The following is a 19,992-nucleotide window of genomic DNA, read 5'->3' as shown; positions in this document are numbered from 1 at the left end:
AAACAGTGGGATCTGAAGCTGATGAAGGAGAGAGGATGGATCATCCTGACAGTGAATCCGGTGGTGACTGCTACTAATTTTCAATCATCGACTACATGGGGTGTGGACATGCAGAAGTTTGAGCCAGTGCACATGGCCGGTGGTGACTGCTACTAATTCTCAATCATCTACTACAAGGGGTGTGGACATGCAGAATTTGGAGCCAGTTCAAGATTCAGATCAGGAGGTGCCTGGCACCATACCAATCAACTCAGTGCCTCTGAGACAAGGACTTGAACGGTACAGTTTGAGTCCTCGACCGCCATGCTCAACGTGGCTGCAAGGATTCGGGGTGGATTGACTGAATGTGGCATTTCTTGTTGTGTACTATTCTTGTATACTGGATTAGTATAGTATCTTTTTTTTGAGCAGCTCTGTTTGTTTTGTATTGGTTAAGGAGAAATGTTGTGTTCGTCATGGGCACGCCTATGATGCACACCAAGGGAGGTAGGGAGTGTTAGTCTCCCCCAACTTTTGGAGTTGGATGGTAGGCGCGGTGACGTGGAACCGGAGAGAATTAAAGGTCAGGGAAGGTGTTCCTCGTGGCCAATGACTCTATATTATTCTCTGTGTATTTATTAAAACTTATCTGCGAAACAGGCACCGTGTGTGCACGATGCAACACACCCCTCCCATGCCCTGAATACAGAAGTTAAAAACCAGCTGTGATTGGGACGCAGGGGACCCTGGTGCCACTGAACCTTCTGCACTGTGAACCTGCTGAACTATTGACAGCTGTGCTCTTGATATGTAGGGTCGAAACCTTTATCTTTGCCCCTCTATCACGATTTGTTGAAGATGCTGTGATTTCCCGCTTTACCGATTTACTGCGATTTAGCCAACTTCAGGAAATTAGTGATAGCAACGGACAATAGATCTTATCGATAACTTACAGAAACTGTTGACATTTTTTTTGATATGGGTGCTTGGAAAAAAAAAGTCCAAAAATGTATCCACCTCGCAAAAGACACTTGTCAGAAGGAGGATTCGAACCCACGCCTCCAAAGGACACTGCGACCTGAACGCAGCGCCTTAGACCACTCGGCCATCCTGACACTCTTGACATTGCACTGATGGCTCAATTTCCAGCTTATAAACCAAAATGAGTGCCATGTACTGAGTGAATGTTGTTTAATGTCCTCTGTATTTTCAATTCCAGACCTTCCTGCTCAGGAAAACAGTGGGATCTGAAGCTGATGAAGGAGAGAGGATGGATCATTCTGACAGTGAATCCGGTGGTGACTGCTTCTAATTCTCAATCATCGACTACTTGGGGTGTGGACATGCAGAAGTTTGAGCCAGTGCACATGGCCCGTGGTGACTGCTACTAATTCTCAATCATCTACTACAAGGGGTGTGGACATGCAGAATTTGGAGCCAGTTCAAGATTCAGATCAGGAGGTGCCTGGCTCCATACCAATCAACTCAGTGCCTCTGAGACAAGGACTTGAACGGTACAGTTTGAGTCCTCGACCGCCATGCTCAACGCGGCTGCAAGGATTCGGGGTGGATTGACTGAATGTGGTATTTCTTGTTGTGTACTATTCTTGTATACTGGATTAGTATAGTATCTTTTTTTTGAGCAGCTATGTTTGTTTTGTATTGGTTAAGGAGAAATGTTGTGTTCGTCATGGGCACGCCTATGATGCACACCAAGGGAGGTAGGGAGTGTTAGTCTCCCCCGAGTTTTGGAGTTGGATGGTAGGCGCGGTGACGTGGAACCGGAGAGAATAAAAGGTCAGGGAAGGTGTTCCTCGTGGCCAATGACTCTATATTATTCTCTGTGTATTTATTAAAACTTATCTGCGAAACAGGCACCGTGTGTGCACGATGCAACACACCCCTCCCATGCCCTGAATACAGAAGTTAAAAACCAGCTGTGATTGGGACGCAGGGGACCCTGGTGCCACTGAACCTTCTGCACTGTGAACCTGCTGAACTATTGACAGCTGCGCTCTTGATATGTAGGGTCGAAACCTTTATCTCTGCCCCTCTATCACGATTTGTTGAAGATGCTGTGATTTCCCGCTTTACCGATTTACTGCGATTTAGCCAACTTCAGGAAATTAGTGCAAGCAACGGACAATAGATCTTATCAATAATTTACAGAAACTGTTGACATTGTTTTTGATACGGGTGCTTGGAAAAAAAAAGTCCAAAAATGTATCCACCTCGCAAAAGACACTTGTCAGAAGTGGGATTCGAACCCACGCCTCCAAAGGAGACTGCGACATGAACGCAGCGCCTTAGACCACTTGCCATCCTGACACTCTTAACACTGCACTGATGGCTCAATTTCCAGCTTATAAACCAAAATGAGTGCCATGTACTGAGTGAATTTTGTTTAATGTCCTCTGTATTTTCAATTCCAGACCTTCCTGCTCAGGGAAACAGTGGGATCTGAAGCTGATGAAGGAGAGAGGATGGATCATCCTGACAGGGAATCCGGTGGTGACTGCTACTAATTCGCAATCATCGACTACTTGGGGTGTGGACATGCAGAAGTTTGAGCCAGTGCACATGGCCGGTGGTGACTGCTACTAATTCTCAATCATCTACTACAAGGGGTGTGGACATGCAGAATTTGGAGCCAGTTCAAGATTCAGATCAGGAGGTGCCTGGCTCCATACCAATCAACTCAGTGCCTCTGAGACAAGGACTTGAATGGTACAGTTTGAGTCCTCGACTGCCATGCTCAACGCGGCTGCAAGGATTCGGGGTGGATTGACTGAATGTGGCATTTCTTGTTGTGTACTATTCTTGTATACTGGATTAGTATAGTATCTTTTTTTTGAGCAGCTATGTTTGTTTTGTATTGGTTAAGGAGAAATGTTGTGTTCGTCATGGGCACGCCTATGATGCACACCAAGGGAGGTAGGGAGTGTTAGTCTCCCCCAACTTTTGGAGTTGGATGGTAGGCGCGGTGACGTGGAACCGGAGAGAATAAAAGGTCAGGGAAGGTGTTCCTCGTGGCCAATGACTCTATATTATTCTCTGTGTATTTATTAAAACGTATCTGCGAAAGAGGCACCGTGTGTGCACGATGCAACACACCCCTCCCATGCCCTGAATACAGAAGTTAAAAACCAGCTGTGATTGCGACGCAGGGGACCCTGGTGCCACTGAACCTTCTGCACTGTGAACCTGCTGAACTATTGACAGCTGCGCTCTTGATATGTAGGGTCGAAACCTTTATCTCTGCCCCTCTATCACGATTTGTTGAAGATGCTGTGATTTCCCGCTTTACCGATTTACTGCGATTTAGCCAACTTCAGGAAATTAGTGCAAGCAACGGACAATAGATCTTATCGATAATTTACAGAAACTGTTGACATTGTTTTTGATACGGGTGCTTGGAAAAAAAAAGTCCAAAAATGTATCCACCTCGCAAAAGACACTTGTCAGAAGTGGTATTCGAACCAACGCCTCCAAAGGAGACTGCGACCTGAACGCAGCACCTAGACCACTCGGCCATCCTGACACTCTTGACACTGCACTGATGGCTCAATTTCCAGCTTATAAACCAAAATGAGTGCCATGTACTGAGTGAATGTTGTTAAATGTCCTCTGTATTTTCAATTCCAGACCTTCCTGCTCAGGGAAACAGTGGGATCTGAAGCTGATGAAGGAGAGAGGATGGATCATCCTGACAGTGGATCCGGTGGTGACTGCTACTAATTCTCAATCATCTACTACATGGGGTGTGGACATGCTGTTTTTTGAGGCAGTGCACATGGCCGGTGGTGACTGCTACTAATTCTCAATCATCTACTACAGGGGGTGTGGACATGCAGAATTTGCAGCCAGTTCAAGATTCAGATCAGGAGGAGCCTGGCTCCATACCAATCAACTCAGTGCCTCTGAGACAAGGACTTGAACGGTACAGTTTGAGTCCTCGACCGCCATGCTCAACGCGGCTGCAAGGATTTGGGGTGGATTGACTGAATGTGGCATTTCTTGTTGTGTACTATTCTTGTATACTGGTTTAGTATGGTATCTTTTTTTTGAGCAGCTATGTTTGTTTTGTATTGGTTAAGGAGAAATGTTGTGTTCGTCATGGGCACTCCTATGATGCACACCAAGGGAGGTAGGGAGTGTTAGTCTCCCCCGAGTTTTGGAGATGGATGGTAGGCGCGGTGACGTGGAACCGGAGAGAATAAAAGGTCAGGGAAGGTGTTCCTCGTGGCCAATGACTCTATATTATTCTCTGTGTATTTATTAAAACTTATCTGCGAAACAGGCACCGTGTGTGCACGATGCAACACACCCCTCCCATGCCCTGAATACAGAAGTTAAAAACCAGCTGTGATTGGGATGCAGGGGACCCTGGTGCCACTGAACCTTCTGCACTGTGAACCTGCTGAACTATTGACAGCTGTGCTTTTGATATGTAGGGTCGAAACCTTTATCTCGGCCCCTCTATCAAGATTTGTTGAAGATGCTGTGATTTCCTGCTTTACCGATTTACTGCGATTTAGCCAACTTCAGGAAATTAGTGCAAGCAACGGACAATAGATCTTATCGATAATTTACAGAAACTGTTGACATTGTTTTTGATACGGGTGTTTGGAAAAAAAAAGTCCAAAAATTTATCCACCTCGCAAAAGACACTTGTCAGAAGTGGGATTCGAACCCACGCCTCCAAAGGAGACTGCGACCTGAACGCAGTGCCTTAGACCACTCGGCCATCCTGACACTTTTGACACTGCACTGATGGCTCAATTTCCAGCTTATAAACCAAAATGAGTGCCATGTACTGAGTGAATGTTGTTTAATGTCCTCTGTATTTTCAATTCCAGACCTTCCTGCTCAGGGAAACAGTGGGATCTGAAGCTGATGAAGGAGAGAGGATGGATCATTCTGACAGTGAATCCGGTGGTGACTGCTACTAATTCTCAATCATCGACTACTTGGGTTGTGGACATGCAGAAGTTTGAGCCAGTGCACATGGCCGGTGGTGACTGCTACTAATTCTCAATCATCTACTACAAGGGGTGTGGACATGCAGAATTTGGAGCCAGTTCAAGATTCAGATCAGGAGGTGCCTGGCTCCATACCAATCAACTCAGTGCCTCTGAGACAAGGACTTGAATGGTACAGTTTGAGTCCTCGACCGCCATGCTCAACGCGGCTGCAAGGATTCGGGGTGGATTGACTGAATGTGGCATTTCTTGTTGTGTACTATTCTTGTATACTGGATTAGTATAGTATGTTTTTTTTGAGCAGCTATGTTTGTTTTGTATTGGTTAAGGAGAAATGTTGTGTTCGTCATGGGCACGCCTATGATGCACACCAAGGGAGGTAGGGAGTGTTAGTCTCCCCCGAGTTTTGGAGTTGGATGGTAGGCGCGGTGACGTGGAACCGGAGAGAATAAAAGGTCAGGGAAGGTGTTCCTCGTGGCCAATGACTCTATATTATTCTCTGTGTATTTATTAAAACGTATCTGCGAAACAGGCACCGTGTGTGCACGATGCAACACACCCCTCCCATGCCCTGAATACAGAAGTTAAAAACCAGCTGTGATTGGGACGCAGGGGACCCTGGTGCCACTGAACCTTCTGCACTGTGAACCTGCTGAACTATTGACAGATGCGCTCTTGATATGTAGGGTCGAAACCTTTATCTCTGCCCCTCTATCACGATTTGTTGAAGATGCTGTGATTTCCCGGTTTACCGATTTACTGCGATTTAGCCAACTTCAGGAAATTAGTGCAAGCAACGGACAATAGATCTTATCGATAATTTACAGAAACTGTTGACATTGTTTTTGATACGGGTGCTTGGGAAAAAAAAGTCCACAAATGTATCCACCTCGCAAAAGACACTTGTCCGAAGTGGGATTCGAACCCACGCCTCCAAGGGAGACTGCGACCTGAACGCAGCGCCTTAGACCACTCGGCCATCCTGACACTCTTAACACTGCACTGATGGCTCAATTTCCAGCTTATAAACCAAAATGAGTGCCATGTACTGAGTGAATTTTGTTTAATGTCCTCTGTATTTTCAATTCCAGACCTTCCTGCTCAGGGAAACAGTGGGATCTGAAGTTGATGAAGGAGAGAGGATGGATCATCATGACAGTGAATCCGGTGGTGACTGCTACTAATTCGCAATCATCGACTACTTGCGGTGTGGACATGCAGAAGTTTGAGCCAGTGCACATGGCCGGTGGTGACTGCTACTAATTCTCAATCATCTACCACAAGGGGTGTGGACATGCAGAATTTGGAGCCAGTTCAAGATTCAGATCAGGAGGTGCCTGGCTCCATACCAATCAACTCAGTGCCTCTGAGACAAGGACTTGAACGGTACAGTTTGAGTCCTCGACCGCCATGCTCAACGCGGCTGCAAGGATTCGGGGTGGATTGACTGAATGTGGTATTTCTTGTTGTGTACTATTCTTGTATACTGGATTAGTATAGTATCTTTTTTTTGAGCAGCTATGTTTGTTTTGTATTGGTTAAGGAGAAATGTTGTGTTCGTCATGGGCACGCCTATGATGCACACCAAGGGAGGTAGGGAGTGTTAGTCTCCCCCAACTTTTGGAGTTGGATGGTAGGCGCGGTGACGTGGAACCGGAGAGAATAAAAGGTCAGGGAAGGTGTTCCTTGTGGCCAATGACTCTATATTATTCTCTGTGTATTTATTAAAACTTATCTGCGAAAGAGGCACCGTGTGTGCACGATGCAACACACCCCTCCCATGCCCTGAATACAGAAGTTAAAAACCAGCTGTGATTGGGACGCAGGGGACCCTGGTGCCACTGAACCTTCTGCACTGTGAACCTGCTGAACTATTGACAGCTGCGCTCTTGATATGTAGGGTCGAAACCTTTATCTCTGCCCCTCTATCACGATTTGTTGAAGATGCTGTGATTTCCCGCTTTACCGATTTACTGCGATTTAGCCAACTTCAGGAAATTAGTGCAAGCAACGGACAATAGATCTTATCGATAATTTACAGAAACTGTTGACATTGTTTTTGATACGGGTGCTTGGAAAAAAAAAGTCCCAAAATGTATCCACCTCGCAAAAGACACTTGTCAGAAGTGGGATTCAAACCCACGCCTCCAAAGGAAACTGCGATCTGAACGCAGCGCCTTAGACCACTCGGCCATCCTGACACTCTTAACACTGCACTGATGGCTCAATTTCCAGCTTATAAACCAAAATGAGTGCCATGTACTGAGTGAATTTTGTTTAATGTCCTCTGTATTTTCAATTCCAGACCTTCCTGCTCAGGGAAACAGTGGGATCTGAAGCTGATGAAGGAGAGAGGATGGATCATCCTGACAGTGAATCCGGTGGTGACTGCTACTAATTCGCAATCATCGACTACTTGGGGTGTGGACATGCAGAAGTTTGAGCCAGTGCACATGGCCGGTGGTGACTGCTACTAATTCTCAATCATCTACTACAAGGGGTGTGGACATGCAGAATTTGGAGCCAGTTCAAGATTCAGATCAGGAGGTGCCTGGCTCCATACCAATCAACTCAGTGCCTCTGAGACAAGGGCTTGAACGGTACAGTTTGAGTCCTCGACCGCCATGCTCAACGCGGCTGCAAGGATTCGGGGTGGATTGACTGAATGTGGCATTTCTTGTTGTGTACTATTCTTGTATACTGGATTAGTATAGTATATTTTTTTTGAGCAGCTATGTTTGTTTTGTATTGGTTAAGGAGAAATGTTGTGTCGTCATGGGCACGCCTATGATGCACACCAAGGGAGGTAGGGAGTGTTAGTCTCCCCCAACTTTTGGAGTTGGATGGTAGGCATGGTGACGTGGAACCGGAGAGAATAAAAGGTCAGGGAAGGTGTTCCTCGAGGCCAATGACTCTATATTATTCTCTGTGTATTTATTAAAACTTATCTGCGAAACAGGCACCGTGTGTGCACAATGCAAAACACCCCTCCCATGCCCTGAATACAGAAGTTAAAAACCAGCTGTGATTGGGACGCAGGGGACCCTGGTGCCACTGAACCTTCTGCACTGTGAACCTGCTGAACTATTGACAGCTGCGCTCTTGATATGTAGGGTCGAAACCTTTATCTCTGCCCCTCTATCACGATTTGTTGAAGATGCTGTGATTTCCCGCTTTACCGATTTACTGCGATTTAGCCAACTTCAGGAAATTAGTGCAAGCAACGGACAATAGATCTTATCGATAATTTACAGAAACTGTTGACATTGTTTTTGATACGGGTGCTTGGAAAAAAAAAGTCCAAAAATGTATCCACCTCGCAAAAGACACTTGTCAGAAGTGGGATTCGAACCCATGCCTCCAAAGGAGACTGCGACCTGAACGCAGCGCCTTAGACCACTCGCCATCCTGACACTCTTAACACTGCACTGATGGCTCAATTTCCAGCTTATAAACCAAAATGAGTGCCATGTACTGAGTGAATTTTGTTTAATGTCCTCTGTCTTTTCAATTCCAGACCTTCCTGCTCAGGGAAACAGTGGGATCTGAAGCTGATGAAGGAGAGAGGATGGATCATCCTGACAGTGAATCCGGTGGTGACTGCTACTAATTCGCAATCATCGACTACTTGGGGTGTGGACATGCAGAAGTTTGAGCCAGTGCACATGGCCGGTGGTGACTGCTACTAATTCTCAATCATCTACTACAAGGGGTGTGGACATGCAGAATTTGGAGCCAGTTCAAGATTCAGATCAGGAGGTGCCTGGCTCCATACCAATCAACTCAGTGCCTCTGAGACAAGGACTTGAACGGTACAGTTTGAGTCCTCGACCGCCATGCTCAACGCGGCTGCAAGGATTCGGGGTGGATTGACTGAATGTGGCATTTCTTGTTGTGTACTATTCTTGTATACTGGATTAGTATAGTATCTTTTTTTTGAGCAGCTATGTTTGTTTTGTATTGGTTAAGGAGAAATGTTGTGTTCGTCATGGGCACGCCTATGATGCACACCAAGGGAGGTAGGGAGTGTTAGTCTCCCCCAACTTTTGGAGTTGGATGGTAGGCGCGGTGACGTGGAACCAGAGAGAATAAAAGGTCAGGGAAGGTGTTCCTCGTGGCCAATGACTCTATATTATTCTCTGTGTAGTTATTAAAACTTATCTGCGAAAGAGGCACCGTGTGTGCACGATGCAACACACCCCTCCCATGCCCTGAATACAGAAGTTAAAAACCAGCTGTGATTGGGACGCAGGGGACCCTGGTGCCACTGAACCTTCTGCACTGTGAACCTGCTGAACTATTGACAGCTGCGCTCTTGATATGTAGGGTCGAAACCTTTATCTCTGCCCCTCTATCACGATTTGTTGAAGATGCTGTGATTTCCCGCTTTACCGAATTACTGCGATTTAGCCAACTTCAGGAAATTAGTGCAAGCAACGGACAATAGATCTTATCGATAATTTACAGAAACTGTTGACATTGTTTTTGATACGGGTGCTTGGAAAAAAAAAGTCCAAAAATGTATCCACCTCGCAAAAGACACTTGTCAGATGGGGGATTCAAACCCACGTCTCCAACGGAGACTGCGACCTGAACGCAGCGCCTTAGACCACTCAGCCATCCTGACACTCTTGTCACTGCACTGATGGCTCAATTTCCAGCTTATAAACCAAAATGAGTGCCATGTACTGAGCGAATGTTGTTTAATGTCCTCTGTATTTTCAATTCCATACCTTCCTGCTCAGGGAAACAGTGGGATCTGAAGCTGATGAAGGAGAGAGGATGGATCATTCTGACAGTGAATCCGGTGGTGACTGCTACTAATTCTCAATCATCGACTACTTGGGGTGTGGACATGCAGAAGTTTGAGCCAGTGCACATGGCCGGTGGAAACTGCTACTAATTCTCAATCATCTACTACAAGGGGTGTGGACATGCAGAATTTGGAGCCAGTTCAAGATTCAGATCAGGAGGTGCCTGGCTCCATACCAATCAACTCAGTGCCTCTGAGACAAGGACTTGAACGGTACAGTTTGAGACCTCGACCGCCATGCTCAACGCGGCTGCAAGGATTCGGGGTGGATTGACTGAATGTGGCATTTCTTGTTGTGTACTATTCTTGTATACTGGATTAGTATAGTATATTTTTTTTGAGCAGCTATGTTTGTTTTGTATTGGTTAAGGAGAAATGTTGTGTCGTCATGGGCACGCCTATGATGCACACCAAGGGAGGTAGGGAGTGTTAGTCTCCCCCAACTTTTGGAGTTGGATGGTAGGCGTGGTGACGTGGAACCGGAGAGAATAAAAGGTCAGGGAAGGTGTTCCTCGAGGCCAATGACTCTATATTATTCTCTGTGTATTTATTAAAACTTATCTGCGAAACAGGCACCGTGTGTGCACAATGCAAAATACCCCTCCCATGCCCTGAATACAGAAGTTAAAAACCAGCTGTGATTGGGACGCAGGGGACCCTGGTGCCACTGAACCTTCTGCACTGTGAACCTGCTGAACTATTGACAGCTGCGCTCTTGATATGTAGGGTCGAAACCTTTATCTCTGCCCCTCTATCACGATTTGTTGAAGATGCTGTGATTTCCCGCTTTACCGATTTACTGCGATTTAGCCAACTTCAGGAAATTAGTGCAAGCAACGGACAATAGATCTTATCGATAATTTACAGAAACTGTTGACATTGTTTTTGATACGGGTGCTTGGAAAAAAAAAGTCCAAAAATGTATCCACCTCGCAAAAGACACTTGTCAGAAGTGGGATTCGAACCCATGCCTCCAAAGGAGACTGCGACCTGAACGCAGCGCCTTAGACCACTCGCCATCCTGACACTCTTAACACTGCACTGATGGCTCAATTTCCAGCTTATAAACCAAAATGAGTGCCATGTACTGAGTGAATTTTGTTTAATGTCCTCTGTCTTTTCAATTCCAGACCTTCCTGCTCAGGGAAACAGTGGAATCTGAAGCTGATGAAGGAGAGAGGATGGATCATCCTGACAGTGAATCCGGTGGTGACTGCTACTAATTCGCAATCATCGACTACTTGCGGTGTGGACATGCAGAAGTTTGAGCCAGTGCACATGGCCGGTGGTGACTGCTACTAATTCTCAATCATCTACTACAAGGGGTGTGGACATGCAGAATTTGGAGCCAGTTCAAGATTCAGATCAGGAGGTGCCTGGCTCCATACCAATCAACTCAGTGCCTCTGAGACAAGGACTTGAACGGTACAGTTTGAGTCCTCGACCGCCATGCTCAACGCGGCTGCAAGGATTCGGGGTGGATTGACTGAATGTGGCATTTCTTGTTGTGTACTATTCTTGTATACTGGATTAGTATAGTATCTTTTTTTTGAGCAGCTATGTTTGTTTTGTATTGGTTAAGGAGAAATGTTGTGTTCGTCATGGGCACGCCTATGATGCACACCAAGGGAGGTAGGGAGTGTTAGTCTCCCCCAACTTTTGGAGTTGGATGGTAGGCGCGGTGACGTGGAACAAGAGAGAATAAAAGGTCAGGGAAGGTGTTCCTCGTGGCCAATGACTCTATATTATTCTCTGTGTAGTTATTAAAACTTATCTGCGAAAGAGGCACCGTGTGTGCACGATGCAACACACCCCTCCCATGCCCTGAATACAGAAGTTAAAAACCAGCTGTGATTGGGACGCAGGGGACCCTGGTGCCACTGAACCTTCTGCACTGTGAACCTGCTGAACTATTGACAGCTGCGCTCTTGATATGTAGGGTCGAAACCTTTATCTCTGCCCCTCTATCACGATTTGTTGAAGATGCTGTGATTTCCCGCTTTACCGAATTACTGCGATTTAGCCAACTTCAGGAAATTAGTGCAAGCAACGGACAATAGATCTTATCGATAATTTACAGAAACTGTTGACATTGTTTTTGATACGGGTGCTTGGAAAAAAAAAGTCCAAAAATGTATCCACCTCGCAAAAGACACTTGTCAGATGGGGGATTCAAACCCACGCCTCCAACGGAGACTGCGACCTGAACGCAGCACCTTAGACCACTCGGCCATCCTGACACTCTTGTCACTGCACTGATGGCTCAATTTCCAGCTTATAAACCAAAATGAGTGCCATGTACTGAGCGAATGTTGTTTAATGTCCTCTGTATTTTCAATTCCAGACCTTCCTGCTCAGGGAAACAGTGGGATCTGAAGCTGATGAAGGAGAGAGGATGGATCATTCTGACAGTGAATCCGGTGGTGACTGCTACTAATTCTCAATCATCGACTACTTGGGGTGTGGACATGCAGAAGTTTGAGCCAGTGCACATGGCCGGTGGAAACTGCTACTAATTCTCAATCATCTACTACAAGGGGTGTGGACATGCAGAATTTGGAGCCAGTTCAAGATTCAGATCAGGAGGTGCCTGGCTCCATACCAATCAACTCAGTGCCTCTGAGACAAGGACTTGAACAGTACAGTTTGAGTCCTCGACGGCCATGCTCAACGCGGCTGCAAGGATTCGGGGTGGATTGACTGAATGTGGCATTTCTTGTTGTGTACTATTCTTGTATACTGGATTAGTATAGTATCTTTTTTTTGAGCAGCTATGTTTGTTGTGTATTGGTTAAGGAGAAATCTTGTGTTCGTCATGGGCACGCCTATGATGCACACCAAGGTAGGTAGGGAGTGTTAGTCTCCCCCGAGTTTTGGAGTTGGATGGTAGGCGCGGTGACGTGGAACCGGAGAGAATAAAAGGTCAGGGAAGGTGTTCCTCGTGGCCAATGACTCTATATTATTCTCTGTGTATTTATTAAAACTTATCTGCGAAACAGGCACCGTGTGTGCACGATGCAACACACCGATCCCATGCCCTGAATACAGAAGTTAAAAACCAGCTGTGATTGGGACGCAGGGGACCCTGGTGCCACTGAACCTTCTGCACTGTGAACCTGCTGAACTATTGACAGCTGCGCTCTTGATATGTAGGGTCGAAACCTTTATCTCTGACCCTCTATCACGATTTGTTGAAGATGCTGTGATTTCCCGCTTTACCGATTTACTGCGATTTAGCCAACTTCAGGAAATTAGTGCAAGCAACGGACAATAGATCTTATCGATAATTTACAGAAACTGTTGACATTGTTTTTGATACGGGTGCTTGGAAAAAAAAAGTCCAAAAATGTATCCACCTCGCAAAAGACACTTGTCAGAAGTGGGATTCGAACCCACGCCTCCAAAGGAAACTGCGATCTGAACGCAGCGCCTTAGACCACTTGCCATCCTGACACTCTTAACACTGCACTGATGGCTCAATTTCCAGCTTATAAACCAAAAGTGCCATGTACTGAGTGAATTTTGTTTAATGTCCTCTGTATTTTCAATTCCAGACCTTCCTGCTCAGGGAAACAGTGGGATCTGAAGCTGATGAAGGAGAGAGGATGGATCATCCTGACAGTGAATCCGGTGGTGACTGCTACTAATTCGCAATCATCGACTACTTGGGGTGTGGACATGCAGAAGTTTGAGCCAGTGCACATGGCCGGTGGTGACTTCTACTAATTCTCAATCATCTACTACAAGGGGTGTGGACATGCAGAATTTGGAGCCAGTTCAAGATTCAGATCTGGAGGTGCCTGGCTCCATACCAATCAACTCAGTGCCTCTGAGACAAGGACTTGAACGGTACAGTTTGAGTCCTCGACCGCCATGCTCAACGCGGCTGCAAGGATTCGGGGTGGATTGACTGAATGTGGCATTTCTTGTTGTGTACTATTCTTGTATACTGGATTAGTATAGTATCTTTTTTTTGAGCAGCTATGTTTGTTTTGTATTGGTTAAGGAGAAATGTTGTTGCACCGTGTGTGCACGATGCAACACACCCCTCCCATGCCCTGAATACAGAAGTTAAAAACCAGCTGTGATTGGGACGCAGGGGACCCTGGTGCCACTGAACCTTCTGCACTGTGAACCTGCTGAACTATTGACAGCTGCGCTCTTGATATGTAGGGTCGAAACCTTTATCTCTGCCCCTCTATCACGATTTGTTGAAGATGCTGTGATTTCCCGCTTTACCGATTTACTGCGATTTAGCCAACTTCAGGAAATTAGTGCAAGCAACGGACAATAGATCTTATCGATAATTTACAGAAACTGTTGACATTGTTTTTGATACGGGTGCTTGGAAAAAAAAAGTCCAAAAATGTATCCACCTCGCAAAAGACACTTGTCAGAAGTGGTATTCGAACCCACGCCTCCAAAGGAGACTGCGATCTGAACGCAGCGCCTTAGACCACTCGGCCATCCTGACACTCTTAACACTGCACTGATGGCTCAATTTCCAGCTTATAAACCAAAATGAGTGCCATGTACTGAGTGAATTTTGTTTAATGTCCTCTGTATTTTCAATTCCAGACCTTCCTGCTCAGGGAAACAGTGGGATCTGAAGTTGATGAAGGAGAGAGGATGGATCATCATGACAGTGAATCCGGTGGTGACTGCTACTAATTCGCAATCATCGACTACTTGCGGTGTGGACATGCAGAAGTTTGAGCCAGTGCACATGGCCGGTGGTGACTGCTACTAATTCTCAATCATCTACTACAAGGGGTGTGGACATGCAGAATTTGGAGCCAGTTCAAGATTCAGATCAGGAGGTGCCTGGCTCCATACCAATCAACTCAGTGCCTCTGAGACAAGGACTTGAACGGTACAGTTTGAGTCCTCGACCGCCATGCTCAACGCGGCTGCAAGGATTCGGGGTGGATTGACTGAATGTGGCATTTCTTGTTGTGTACTATTCTTGTATACTGGATTAGTATAGTATCTTTTTTTTGAGCAGCTATGTTTGTTTTGTATTGGTTAAGGAGAAATGTTGTGTCGTCATGGGCACGCCTCTGATGCACACCAAGGGAGGTAGGGAGTGTTAGTCTCCCCCAACTTTTGGAGTTGGATGGTAGGCGTGGTGACGTGGAACCGGAGAGAATAAAAGGTCAGGGAAGGTGTTCCTCGAGGCCAATGACTCTATATTATTCTCTGTGTATTTATTAAAACTTATCTGCGAAACAGGCACCGTGTGTGCACAATGCAAAACATCCCTCCCATGCCCTGAATACAGAAGTTAAAAACCAGCTGTGATTGGGACGCAGGGGACCCTGGTGCCACTGAACCTTCTGCACTGTGAACCTGCTGAACTATTGACAGCTGCGCTCTTGATATGTAGGGTCGAAACCTTTATCTCTGCCCCTCTATCACGATTTGTTGAAGATGCTGTGATTTCCCGCTTTACCGATTTACTGCGATTTAGCCAACTTCAGGAAATTAGTGCAAGCAACGGACAATAGATCTTATCGATAATTTACAGAAACTGTTGATATTGTTTTTGATACGGGTGCTTGGAAAAAAAAAGTCCAAAAATGTATCCACCTCGCAAAAGACACTTGTCAGAAGTGGGATTTGAACCCATGCCTCCAAAGGAGACTGCGACCTGAACACAGCGCCTTAGACCACTCGCCATCCTGACACTCTTAACACTGCACTGATGCCTCAATTTTCAGCTTATAAACCAAAATGAGTGCCATGTACTGAGTGAATTTTGTTTAATGTCCTCTGTATTTTCAATTCCAGACCTTCCTGCTCAGGGAAACAGTGGGATCTGAAGCTGATGAAGGAGAGAGGATGGATCATCCTGACAGTGAATCCGGTGGTGACTGCTACTAATTCGCAATCATCGACTACTTGGGGTGCGGACATGCAGAAGTTTGAGCCAGTGCACATGGCCGGTGGTGACTGCTACTAATTCTCAATCATCTACTACAAGGGGTGTGGACATGCAGAATTTGGAGCCAGTTCAAGATTCAGATCAGGAGGTGCCTGGCTCCATACCAATCAACTCAGTGCCTCTGAGACAAGGACTTGAACGGTACAGTTTGAGTCCTCGACCGCCATGCTCAACGCGGCTGCAAGGATTCGGGGTGGATTGACTGAATGTGGCATTTCTTGTTGTGTACTATTCTTGTATACTGGATTAGTATAGTATCTTTTTTTTGAGCAGCTATGTTTGTTTTGTATTGGTTAAGGAGAAATGTTGTGTTCGTCATGGGCACGCCTATGATGCACACCAAGGGAGGTAGGGACTGTTAGTCTCCCCGAGTTTTGGAGTTGGATGGTAGGCGCGGTGACGTGGAACCGGAGAGAATAAAAGGTCAGGGAAGGTGTTCCTCGTGGCCAATGACTCTATATTATTCTCTGTGTATTTATTAAAACTTATCTGCGAAAGAGGCACCGTGTGTGCACGATGCAACACACCCCTCCCATGCCCTGAATACAGAAGTTAAAAACCAGCTGTGATTGGGACGCAGGGGACCCTGGTGCCACTGAACCTTCTGCACTGTGAACCTGCTGAACTATTGACAGCTGCGCTCTTGATATGTAGGGTCGAAACCTTTATCTCTGCCCCTCTATCACGATTTGTTGAAGATGCTGTGATTTCCCGCTTTACCGATTTACTGCGATTTAGCCAACTTCAGGAAATTAGTGCAAGCAACGGACAATAGATCTTATCGATAATTTACAGAAACTGTTGACATTGTTTTTGATACGGGTGCTTGGAAAAAAAAAGTCCAAAAATGTATCCACCTCGCAAAAGACACTTGTCAGAAGTGGTATTCGAACCCACGCCTCCAAAGGAGACTGTGACGTGAACGCAGCACCTTAGACCACTCGGCCATCCTGACACTCTTAACACTGCACTGATGGCTCAATTTCCAGCTTATAAACCAAAATGAGTGCCATGTACTGAGTGAATTTTGTTTAATGTCCTCCATATTTTCAATTCCAGACCTTCCTGCTCAGGGAAACAGTGGGATCTGAAGCTGATGAAGGAGAGAGGATGGATCATCATGACAGTGAATCCGGTGGTGACTGCTACTAATTCGCAATCATCGACTACTTGGGGTGTGGACATGCAGAAGTTTGAGCCAGTGCACATGGCCGGTGGTGACTGCTACTAATTCTCAATCATCTACTACAAGGGGTGTGGACATGCAGAATTTGGAGCCAGTTCAAGATTCAGATCAGGAGGTGCCTGGCTCCATACCAATCAACTCAGTGCCTCTGAGACAAGGACTTGAACGGTACAGTTTGAGTCCTCGACCGCCATGCTCAACGCGGCTGCAAGGATTCGGGGTGGATTGACTGAATGTGGCATTTCTTGTTGTGTACTATTCTTGTATACTGGATTAGTATAGTATCTTTTTTTTGAGCAGCTATGTTTGTTTTGTATTGGTTAAGGAGAAATGTTGTGTTCGTCATGGGCACGCCTATGATGCACACCAAGGGAGGTAGGGAGTGTTAGTCTCCCCCAACTTTTGGAGTTGGATGGTAGGCGCGGTGACGTGGAACCGGAGAGAATAAAAGGTCAGGGAAGGTGTTCCTCGTGGCCAATGACTCTATATTATTCTCTGTGTAGTTATTAAAACTTATCTGCGAAAGAGGCACAGTGTGTGCACGATGCAACACACCCCTCCCATGCCCTGAATACAGAAGTTAAAAACCAGCTGTGATTGGGACGCAGGGGACCCTGGTGCCACTGAACCTTCTGCACTGTGAACCTGCTGAACTATTGACAGCTGCGCTCTTGATATGTAGTGTCGAAACCTTTATCTCTGCCCCTCTATCACGATTTGTTGAAGATGCTGTGATTTCCCGCTTTACCGATTTACTGCGATTTAGCCAACTTCAGGAAATTAGTGCAAGCAACGGACAATAGATCTTATCAATAATTTACAGAAACTGTTGACATTGTTTTTGATACGGGTGCTTGGAAAAAAAAAGTCCAAAAATGTATCCACCTCGCAAAAGACACTTGTCAGAAGTGGTATTCGAACCCACGCCTCCAAAGGAGACTGCGACGTGAACGCAGCGCCTTAGACCACTCGGCCATCCTGACACTCTTAACACTGCACTGATGGCTCAATTTCCAGCTTATAAACCAAAATGAGTGCCATGTACTGAGTGAATTTTGTTTAATGTCCTCTGTATTTTCAATTCCAGACCTTCCTGCTCAGGGAAACAGTGGGATCTGAAGCTGATGAAGGAGAGAGGATGGATCATCATGACAGTGAATCCGGTGGTGACTGCTACTAATTCGCAATCATCGACTACTTGGGGTGTGGACATGCAGAAGTTTGAGCCAGTGCACATGGCCGGTGGTGACTGCTACTAATTCTCAATCATCTACTACAAGGGGTGTGGACATGCAGAATTTGGAGCCAGTTCAAGATTCAGATCAGGAGGTGCCTGGCTCCATACCAATCAACTCAGTGCCTCTGAGACAAGGACTTGAACGGTACAGTTTGAGTCCTCGACCGCCATCCTCAACGCGGCTGCAAGGATTCGGGGTGGATTGACTGAATGTGGCATTTCTTGTTGTGTACTATTCTTGTATACTGGATTAGTATAGTATCTTTTTTTTGAGCAGCTATGTTTGTTTTGTATTGGTTAAGGAGAAATGTTGTGTTCGTCATGGGCACGCCTATGATGCACACCAAGGGAGGTAGGGAGTGTTAGTCTCCCCCAACTTTTGGAGTTGGATGGTAGGCGCGGTGACGTGGAACCGGAGAGAATAAAAGGTCAGGGAAGGTGTTCCTCGAGGCCAATGACTCTATATTATTCACTGTGTATTTATTAAAACTTATCTGCGAAACAGGCACCGTGTGTGCACGATGCAACACACCCCTCCCATGCCCTGAATACAGAAGTTAAAAACCAGCTGTGATTGGGACGCAGGGGACCCTTGTGCCACTGAACCTTCTGCACTGTGAACCTGCTGAACTATTGACAGCTGCGCTCTTGATATGTAGGGTCGAAACCTTTATCTCTGCCCCTCTATCACGATTTGTTGAAGATGCTGTGATTTCCCGCTTTACCGATTTACTGCGATTTAGCCAACTTCAGGAAATTAGTGCAAGCAACGGACAATAGATCTTATCGATAATTTACAGAAACTGTTGACATTGTTTTTGATACGGGTGCTTGGAAAAAAAAAGTCAAAAAATGTATCCACCTCGCAAAAGACACTTGTCAGAAGTGGGATTCGAACCCACGCCTCCAAAGGAGACTGCAACCTGAACACAGTGCCTTAGACCACTCGGCCATCCTGACACTCTTAACACTGCACTGATGGCTCAATTTCCAGCTTATAAACCAAAATGAGTGCCATGTACTGAGTGAATTTTGTTTAATGTCCTCCATATTTTCAATTCCAGACCTTCCTGCTCAGGGAAACAGTGGGATCTGAAGCTGATGAAGGAGAGAGGATGGATCATCATGACAGTGAATCCGGTGGTGACTGCTACTAATTCGCAATCATCGACTACTTGGGGTGTGGACATGCAGAAGTTTGAGCCAGTGCACATGGCCGGTGGTGACTGCTACTAATTCTCAATCATCTACTACAAGGGGTGTGGACATGCAGAATTTGGAGCCAGTTCAAGATTCAGATCAGGAGGTGCCTGGCTCCATACCAATCAACTCAGTGCCTCTGAGACAAGGACTTGAACGGTACAGTTTGAGTCCTCGACCGCCATGCTCAACGCGGCTGCAAGGATTCGGGGTGGATTGACTGAATGTGGCATTTCTTGTTGTGTACTATTCTTGTATACTGGATTAGTATAGTATCTTTTTTTTGAGCAGCTATGTTTGTTTTGTATTGGTTAAGGAGAAATGTTGTGTTCGTCATGGGCACGCCTATGATGCACACCAAGGGAGGTAGGGAGTGTTAGTCTCCCCCAACTTTTGGAGTTGGATGGTAGGCGCGGTGACGTGGAACCGGAGAGAATAAAAGGTCAGGGAAGGTGTTCCTCGTGGCCAATGACTCTATATTATTCTCTGTGTAGTTATTAAAACTTATCTGCGAAAGAGGCACCGTGTGTGCACGATGCAACACACCCCTCCCATGCCCTGAATACAGAAGTTAAAAACCAGCTGTGATTGGGACGCAGGGGACCCTGGTGCCACTGAACCTTCTGCACTGTGAACCTGCTGAACTATTGA

The 19,992-nt window shown here is 46.1% G+C and overlaps 6 non-coding genes across 6 annotated transcripts; all 6 read right to left on the bottom strand.

The window, feature by feature from the left end:
* Nucleotides 1–4,651: 4,651 nt before the first annotated feature.
* TRNAL-CAG (transfer RNA leucine (anticodon CAG)) lies at nt 4,652–4,734 on the bottom strand. Its single transcript has one exon. It is a non-coding gene; the product is annotated as a tRNA-Leu (tRNA).
* Nucleotides 4,735–5,865: 1,131 nt separating this feature from the next.
* On the bottom strand, nt 5,866–5,948 carry TRNAL-CAG (transfer RNA leucine (anticodon CAG)). The gene has a single exon. It is a non-coding gene; the product is annotated as a tRNA-Leu (tRNA).
* Nucleotides 5,949–7,079: 1,131 nt separating this feature from the next.
* TRNAL-CAG (transfer RNA leucine (anticodon CAG)) lies at nt 7,080–7,162 on the bottom strand. Its single transcript has one exon. It is a non-coding gene; the product is annotated as a tRNA-Leu (tRNA).
* Nucleotides 7,163–14,165: 7,003 nt separating this feature from the next.
* Nucleotides 14,166–14,248, bottom strand: TRNAL-CAG (transfer RNA leucine (anticodon CAG)). Its single transcript has one exon. It is a non-coding gene; the product is annotated as a tRNA-Leu (tRNA).
* Nucleotides 14,249–17,804: 3,556 nt separating this feature from the next.
* On the bottom strand, nt 17,805–17,887 carry TRNAV-CAC (transfer RNA valine (anticodon CAC)). The gene has a single exon. It is a non-coding gene; the product is annotated as a tRNA-Val (tRNA).
* Nucleotides 17,888–19,018: 1,131 nt separating this feature from the next.
* Nucleotides 19,019–19,101, bottom strand: TRNAL-CAG (transfer RNA leucine (anticodon CAG)). The gene has a single exon. It is a non-coding gene; the product is annotated as a tRNA-Leu (tRNA).
* Between the last annotated feature and the right edge of the window lie 891 nt (nt 19,102–19,992).

This window comes from Pleurodeles waltl, unplaced genomic scaffold, assembly GCF_031143425.1.
Source record: "Pleurodeles waltl isolate 20211129_DDA unplaced genomic scaffold, aPleWal1.hap1.20221129 scaffold_39, whole genome shotgun sequence".
Lineage (NCBI taxonomy): Eukaryota > Metazoa > Chordata > Amphibia > Caudata > Salamandridae > Pleurodeles > Pleurodeles waltl.
The sequence above is the reverse complement of the archived record's forward strand: the minus strand, read 5'-3'. Positions and strand labels throughout refer to the sequence as shown.